The sequence below is a fragment of the Gossypium hirsutum genome, chromosome A06 (assembly GCF_007990345.1).
Source record: "Gossypium hirsutum isolate 1008001.06 chromosome A06, Gossypium_hirsutum_v2.1, whole genome shotgun sequence".
Lineage (NCBI taxonomy): Eukaryota > Viridiplantae > Streptophyta > Magnoliopsida > Malvales > Malvaceae > Gossypium > Gossypium hirsutum.
In genome coordinates, this window is record NC_053429.1 from 27491361 (window position 1) to 27500276 (window position 8916).

Here is an 8916-nt window from a genome sequence, read left to right on the forward strand (position 1 = left end):
TGTGACACTCCCGTGTGCGATTGCTCCAGACCGTGGTCAAGGCTGTTAAATAGGCATGAGCGTGTAGTCTACCGATGTAAGTCGTGCTTCGATCTTGGAAAATGGACACGGCCGTGTGGCTTACTCATGTGAGGAAGTCCAGGCCATGTTGATTTCGCATGTTGGTCCATTTGCTCCGTTTTCGGCTCGTTTCTCGCTCTTTTTACTCTCCTATGCTCACCTAAGTATAAAACATGAAATTAAAGAATTAGGAGTATCGAATTCACCAAATCTAAGGAGAAACCATCCATAAATGTGCTAAGCATGGGATAAAAATATGTATAAATTACAATTTATCATGATGATTCAATCATAGCTGAGTTAAAAGCTAGACCAATATTTCGGCAACAAATTTGTGAAGCCTAGAAGGAGGATGAAAAGTTACAGGCTAAATGAGCACACAGCAGGTTAGATCCTATTTTTGAGTTTTAGATCAATTCAAATGGTTGTTTGTTATTCTAAAACAGAATATGTGTACCGAAGAATTCAGAATTGGTACAAAAGGTTCTACACAAAGCACACTATGGTATAATGTTGGTACATCCCGGTAGTAACAAAATGTACAATGACTTGAAGGAAATGTATTGGTGGCTAGGAATGAAAAGAGACATTTCTGAATTTGTATCTAAATGTTTAATCTATCAGTAAGTAAAGGATGAACACCAAGTACCTTGGGATTTTGTAGCCAATTACAATCCCAGAGTGAAAATGGGAAAGAATTACTATGGACTTCGTATCGGGACTACCCTTGTCGCTGAAAAAGAAAGATGCCGTATGGGTGATTGTTGATAACTTAACGAAGTCAGCATACTTAATCCCAGTACGTATGGACTATTCATTGTATAGATTTGCTGAATTAAATATTTTTGAGATTGTAAGACTACATGGGGTGCCAATATCCATTATTTTAGATAGAGGTCCTCAGTTTACGTCCCGATTTTGGGGTAAATTACAAGAAACTCTGGGCACTCAGTTATGTTTTAGTACTGTGTTCCATCCGTAAAATGATGGACAGTCTGAACATGTGATATAGATTTTAGAAGATATGTTTTGATGTTATGTACTTGAATTTGGAGGTAACTGGGAAAAATACATGTCTTTGATTGAATTTGCTTACAATAATAGTTATCAATCCAGTATTAAAATGGCACTGTATAAGGTTCTATATGGTCAGAAATGTAGAACTCCATTATATTGGACAGAGTTAAGTGGGAAAAAGATATACAGAGTTGACTTGATTCATGAAACATAAGAAAAGGTGACAATTTGAGACAGTTTGAAAGCAGCCTTAGACCGTTAAAAGTCCTACGCCAATTTGAAACGAAAAAAGGTAGAGCGAGAAGAAGATACTCAAACCCCAACCGAAGAGATCGCCGAAAACCCAGGCGACCAGCTGCCTCCTGCAATTGCAGCTAATCAAAATACTGCTCTACGTACTATGTTTTATTATGCTAAACCTTCTTTAATAGGAACTGAGTCTAGTATAGTTAGACCTGCTATTGCTACGAATAATTTCAAACAAAAACCTAACACAATTCAGATGATACAGCAGTTTGTTCAATTTGATGGTTTGCAGGATGAGGATCCCAACACGCAGTTGGTGAATTTTCTTGAATTTTGCGATACATTCAAAATCAATGGCATTTCTGATGATGCCATTTGTCTTTGGTTTTTTCCCTTTTCAGTGAGAAACAAGCTAAACATTGGTTGAACTCGTTACTACGAGGGTCTATCACTACTTGGGAACAAATGACCGAGAAATTTTTACTAAAATATTTTTCGCCGGCTAAAATGGATAAATTACGTAATGATATCTTTTATTTTGTGCAGATGGATTTAGAAAAACTTTACGATGCATGGGAGAGATACAAGGACTTACTGAGAAGGTGCCCTTACCATGGGTTACCGCTTTGGCTGCAAGTTCAAATGTTTTACAATGGTGTGAATCCTTCGACAAGACAAATGATTGACGCAGCTACTGGCGGAACCATCAACAATAAAACACCAGAAGATGCCTATGAATTCATAAAGGAGATGTCACTGAACAACTATCAGTGGCAAGTTATGAGGACAAAGCCAACGAAAACAGCCGGCATCTATAACATCAATTCAGTCACCATGCTCTCTAATCAAGTAGAACTTCTCAATAAAAAGATTGATAGTTTTCTTGGTTCTATGCAAGTACATCCAGTAATGAGGTGTGACTCAAGTGGAGGAGGTGTGCATACAGAATATCAATCCTTCAATCCCACACCCGAAGAGGAACAAGTCAACTATATGGGTAATAATAATTTAGATCTCAAAATAACCCATACAGTAATACTTATAATGCAGGTTGGAGGAACCACCCCAATTTTTCCTAGGGAGGTTAAGAGAATCAAAAGCCACAAAATCCTCAGGGTTTTCAATAGCCACCTTATCAACAAGAGAAAAAAGCAAACCTTGAAGAGATGCTTTCTAAATTCATCTCGGTGTTCGAAACTCGTTTCCAAAATACCGAGACAGCACTCAAGAATCAACAAGCATCGATCCAATGACTCGAAACTCAAATAGGCCAGCTATCCAAACTAACCTCTGAACAACCACAAGGTAGCCTACCAAGTAATACTGAACCTAATCCGAGGGAACACCTCAATGCAATTAGCATTCAAGATAAGGAAGGATTCATTACACCTGAGCCAGAAATACAGTAAGACAACGTGATGAACAAAGGACAAGAAGAGGTAAACAATAATGATCCCAAATAGGTAAGTACAAATCATGAACCTCGTGTGCCATATCCTAAAGTGATGACGAAAGACAGAACAGAAGAGCAATTTGGTAAGTTTGTCAAACTCTTAAAGAAATTACATATTAACTTACCCTTTATTGAAGTTCTTTCGCAGATGCCCAACTCAGCAAAATTCTTAAAGGAACTTCTGAGCAATAAAAGGAAATTAGACGCTACATCACATGTGGAACTCAATGCAGTCTGCTCAGCTATTTTAAAGAATGAGCTACCTAACAAATTGAAAGATCCAGGGAGTTTTACAATTCCTTGCTTAATTGGTAGTCTATCTGTGAATAATGCTCTAGCTGATCTAGCGGCTAGTTCGAGATCATGGGTTGGATAATTTCTCTCGTGTGGCTTCAATTGTCTCGACGCATAGGCCACAACTCGGCCTTCTTGCATCAATACGCAACCCAACCCGAGTAGGGATGCGTCACTATAAATGACAAACTCTTTGCCTGATTCGGGTTGCACTAAAATTGGAGCTTCAGTCAAATAAGTTTTTAGTTGATCAAAACTTTTCTGACATTTCTCCGTCCATTCGAACTTAACATCCTTTTGAAGTAGCTTCGTCATTGGTGTGGTTATCATCGAGAAACCTTTTACAAATCGTCGATAATAACCGGCGAGCCCCAGGAAGCTCCGAACTTCGGTAATATTTCTTGGAGGCTTCCAATTAAGTATGGCTGAAATTTTGCTCGGGTCAACTCGAATACCCGTTGCGGATACCACATGACCCAAGAAGCTAACCTCTCTTAACCAGAACTCACACTTACTGAACTTAGCATATAACTGCTTATCCCGCAAAATTTGCAACACTAGCCTCAGATGCTCAGCATGTTCGGTCTCATCTCTTGAATAGACCAAGATGTCATCAATGAACACAACTACGAACCGATCCAAATATGGTCTGAAGATTCGATTCATCAAATCCATAAATACCGCAGGGGCATTTGTGAGCCCAAACGGCATCACTAAGAACTCGTAGTGACCGTACCTCGTTCTGAAAGCAGTTTTGGGTACGTCCGAATCTCGAATCCGCAACTGATAATAACCCGATCTCAAACCTATCTTTGAAAACACTGATGCTCCCTTTAATTGATCAAACAAATCATCAATACGTGGTAACGGATATTTATTCTTTATCGTCACTTTATTCAGTTGACGATAGTCAATGTACAACCTCATGGTTCCGTCCTTCTTTTTCACGAACAATACTGGTGCACCCCAAGGTGAGAAACTTGGTCGAGCAATACCTCTATCCGTCAATTCTTGCAACTGAGCTTTCAACTCTTTTAACTCGGTTGGTGCCATACGATACGGAGCTATCGAAATCGGCGTAGTTCCCGGTACAAGCTCAATACCAAACTCTATCTCCCGAACAGGTGGCAAACTCGGTAACTCTTCAGGAAAAACATCCGGGTATTCACAAACCACCGGCACAAATTCGGGTTTCTTTTCTAACTCTTTGTCATCAAGTACATACGCAAGGTATGCTTCGTACCCTTTTCTTACATATTTCTGGGCCAACATTGCTGATATTACAGCTGGCAACCCCCTTAAGTCCGTAGACTCAATTCGAATTATCTCGTTATTTGCGCACCTCAAATCAATAGTCTTGCTTTTGCAATTCACAACCGCATCATGCGCGGTCAACCAATCCAAACCAAGAATAACGTCAAATTCGTCAAACGGCAAAAGCATCAAATCGGCCGGAAGACAGGATTCTCGAATTTTTAGAGGGCATCTCTTACACACTTTATCAACAAGTACGCATTGACCCAAAGGGTTTGACACTCGAATTACGAACTCAGTAGACTCAACAGGTAGAGTCTTACTGTATGCTAAGGTTTCGCATACATATGAATGAGTAGAGCCAGGGTCAATCAATGCAATCACATTAGTATCAAAGAGAGTGAAGATACCAGTGATGACGTCAGGGGAGGATGCCTCCTCTCATGCGCGAATGGCATATGCTCTAGCAGGAGTACGGTTCTCGGCTCGAACAGCCGTATCAGAGGTCCCTCTCTGACTACCACCCCTACCTCCTAAAATTCTCGGTGGTCTACCTCTAGTTGTCACTCCACTAGGTCTTGCACCTTGAATCTTATTCTTCTCATCAAGCTCCGTGCAATCTCTAATGAAGTGGTCCTTCGAACCGCATCCGTAACAGGCCCTGTTAATAGACTTACCCCAACATTCACCTATGTGTCGTCTTCCACATTGGGGACATTCAGGTTTCTCTAGACGATTATTGCCCACACTAGCTACCGAAGTAGCTCGGGAGTCCGTCGATGGTCTTCCTCTGATGGAAATTCCCGCAGTCGTCCTCGACTTATTAGTGTCCTCCCTGAACTTCTTTACGGCTGAGAACGGAGCTTTACCCGTCGATCTTTTACGATAGTCTCTAGCTTCAAATTCAGCCTTCTTCTTCTCCTTTCCAAGTTCTTCCACCTTGCAGGCTCGTTCGACTAGTGTTACGAATTCTTTTATTTCCACAATACCCATTAGTAGCTTTAAATCTTCATTCAATCCTTCTTCGAATCTTTTGCACATAGCAACCTCATCAGCTACACACTCCCGGGCATACCTACTGAGTCTTACGAATTCATGTTCGTATTCAGATACTGTCATACGGCCTTGCTTGAGTTCCAAGAATTCCTTACGCTTTTGATCAATGAACCGTTGACTAATATATTTCTTTCGAAATTCCGTCTGAAAGAAGTCCCAAGTTACTCGTTCGTTTGGGACTATGGAAATCAGGGTCCTCCGCCAATAGTAGGCTGAGTCCCGCAACAAGGATATAGCACACTTTAGACATTCATCGGGTGTGCATGACAGTTCATCAAACACCCGAATGGTGTTATCAAGCCAGAATTCGGCTCTTCCAGCATCATCAGTAACTATGGCCCTGAACTCCTCAGCCCCGCGCTTCCTAATCAAGTCTACAGGTGGCTTACTCAACCTCACAGGATCAGTAACTGATGGCATTACTGGCTCCGGGGGTGGATTATTCAAATTCGGGAATTGTTGGACAGCCGGATTGGTTCGGGCATACTGCGCGACCCACTCATTCATCATGGTAAAGAAGGCTTGTTTAGCCCCCTCACCTTGATTATTCGCATATGACTGAGGTTCAACAGGCGGTGTCCCTTGTGCAGGAGCAGCCGCTACACTTTCAATGTCATCCGCCAAGGTTCTCTCTACACCGGGATCCATTTACTAATCAAAACATAAATTTTAACCGTCAGAAGTCATCACACAGTTAAACATTAACATTCGGCATGTATAGCTAGACTCATACGTGCTATGGTAGTCCTAGAACCGACTAAACCATAGCTCTGATACCAATCAAATGTAACACCCCGAACCCGAGACCGACACCGGAGTCGAACACGAGGTGTTAACAGACTTTAAACCCTTTATAAAAATATTTCTCAGACACTGCCAATCTGCATACTAGTCGCTTTAAAAATAATATCTTAAGTTTCACAACTCGAAAATAAGTTTCATGATTTTTCCCTGAAACTAGACTCATATGCCCATCTACATATTTTTTTCTAGAATTTTTGGTCAGGCCAATTAGTACAGTTTATTAGTCAAATTCTCCCATATTACAGGGATCGACTACACTGACCTTTGCGCATTACGACCTGGATATCTCCCTGGACAGAGCTTCAATACTGATGCCGTTTGTTTCTATAGAAACTAGACTCAGAGAGGAATCTATACATATATGGTATGACTCCTAATTATCTCTGGTTAATTTATAATGAATTTCCAAAGTCGGAACAGGGAATCCAGAAACCGTTCTGGCCCTGTCTCACGAGAACCTGAATATCTCTTAACATACTGTCCATATGATCTTTTCGTTGCTTCTATATGAAAATAGACTCATCGAGCTTCGAATACATAATTTATTCATCAATTAATTCCACTCCTACTATTTTTAGTGATTTTTCCATCTCACATCACTGCTGCTGCCAGCATCTGTTACGAAAGCAACTATGCCCATTTCGTGATTTCTCCTTAATCTAACTAGTAATTCTTCATACATATCACAAATTATGATCATGACTAGCCATGCCAAAGGCTAATCATTGTCAAACATCCCCCTACTACACTATTGCCATATCATGAATTTTAACACCAAAATAATCAACCATGACATATGGCATAAAAAGGTCGAATTATCAAAATTTACGACCTAATGTTATGAAACCAAACCCAACCGAACATTCATGCCATTTTCGCATGGCTAAAAGTTTACATACCAAAGTTCAAACACAACATAATAGCCTATACATGCCGAAATGTTCTCCTAAGCCGACTAAGAAGAAAGTACCAAAACTTGCTAGCCGGTGTGATGACTCCAATGACGGCCCGATCACGCAAAAAGAGTCGAGTCCAAGAAACCTAAAATAGGTGACAAGGAAACACCGAGTGAGTATATAACTCAGTAAGTCATAAGCAATGCACTACCATCCATTAATAACATTATCACAATAGGAAACAAAATGGAACGAGGCTAGTTACTCCATCCATACCGAACCATGCCATAGTTCCTCAGACCCATCGGTTCAATCTCATACCAAATCATGCATTCACATTCCATATACTCATCAATAGGATATTTGAGGCATTTTCATACATCATTTTATTTTCGTTACAATCATACAACTAAACGGCCTTTCACCTATTCCACAATAAATCTTATGTACGTGACTTCAATTATAATTGTCACATAGGTTTCAACTTACCAAGCTCAACTCCAATTATAAACATAGCGCCTATTGGCCATGAACTCAAGGTACTTACCCGATCCGCTGTCCGTAATCGACTTAATAATGTCGCACACTTAGTGTCCATAATGATTCAAACGTATATATTAAGTCCGCACACTCAGTGCTATATAATCAACTCGCACACTTAGTGCTATATAATCAAACTCGCACACTTAGTGCTACATAATCAAACTCGCACACTTAGTGCTACATAATCAAATTCGCACACTTAGTGCTACATAATCAAACTCGCACACTTAGTGCTGTACAATTTAAACCCGCACACTTAGCGCCAATCTCTTGATCATAAATGTTTATACCTGCACTCTTAGTGCCGAGGTCAACAACTCAATACATCTCACCTCTTTTCTCTTCATTCAACACTTTCATCACCACATACATACATGTATATAAATTTATCATTCCATTCAGCATGATTACATAGACATTATGTCTATTTAGATCAATACAAAATATATGCTTGATGACTTACTTTGTGTTGGGTAAGACGGTTCCAACTCGGTTACTCGATGATCTTTTCTTTGCCCTTGCTTGCCTCTCCACCTTTAGCTTCTTGAGCTAAATCGATAAATTAACTAGTTTAACCATCTTGCTAAACATTCATACTTCAATTACACATGCATGTGTATGTTTGTATATTCGGCAATGACAATGGTAATTTAGCAAACCTTAATTTAACTTATAATTGTTCATAACACATTTAAAGCATCCACTCCATTCCATCATTTTAAAGCACATACATTACTCAATATTATCCAAATTCACATTCGGCATTTTCACAAACACACATGCCGATTTCATTCACTCATCTCTAATGTTAATTAAGAAATGCCGAATGTCACCAACTAAATGGCATACACACACACCCACATGCATAAAAGTCATCCACACCTCCTATAGCTCATTCGGCCTTCACCTTTGCTAGTTTTCCCCATTTTTTTTGTCGGTTATATATACATAGTCCTAAGGTAATATCACGAATGGGCTTACATATATATGTATATATACATATAGCCGAATATGCAAAGCTTAAACTCAACATCACATAAGCTCCTAAGTGATGGCCGAATATGTATATCTATATATATTCATCAACTATACTATTACTTTTAATTTATCTAATCACACAATTTCATCTAAGTTTAGCATGTAACACAATCATCACCCTTATTAATCTCTTATAGCCGAAAACCATACTTACCCCCAAAATCAAAATTTCAACATGGTTTACAATAACTCACTCAATATTAACTAAAATTTCAAAAGATAGTACAAACTTCCTTACCTTAATAGTGACTTAAG

At 39.5% G+C, this 8916-nt stretch overlaps 1 non-coding gene across 1 annotated transcript; it reads right to left on the bottom strand.

Annotated features, from left to right (window-relative positions):
- Positions 1 to 1836: 1836 nt before the first annotated feature.
- Positions 1837 to 1943, bottom strand: LOC121231077 (small nucleolar RNA R71). The gene has a single exon (XR_005929146.1). It is a non-coding gene; the product is annotated as a small nucleolar RNA R71 (small nucleolar RNA).
- Positions 1944 to 8916: the final 6973 nt, after the last annotated feature.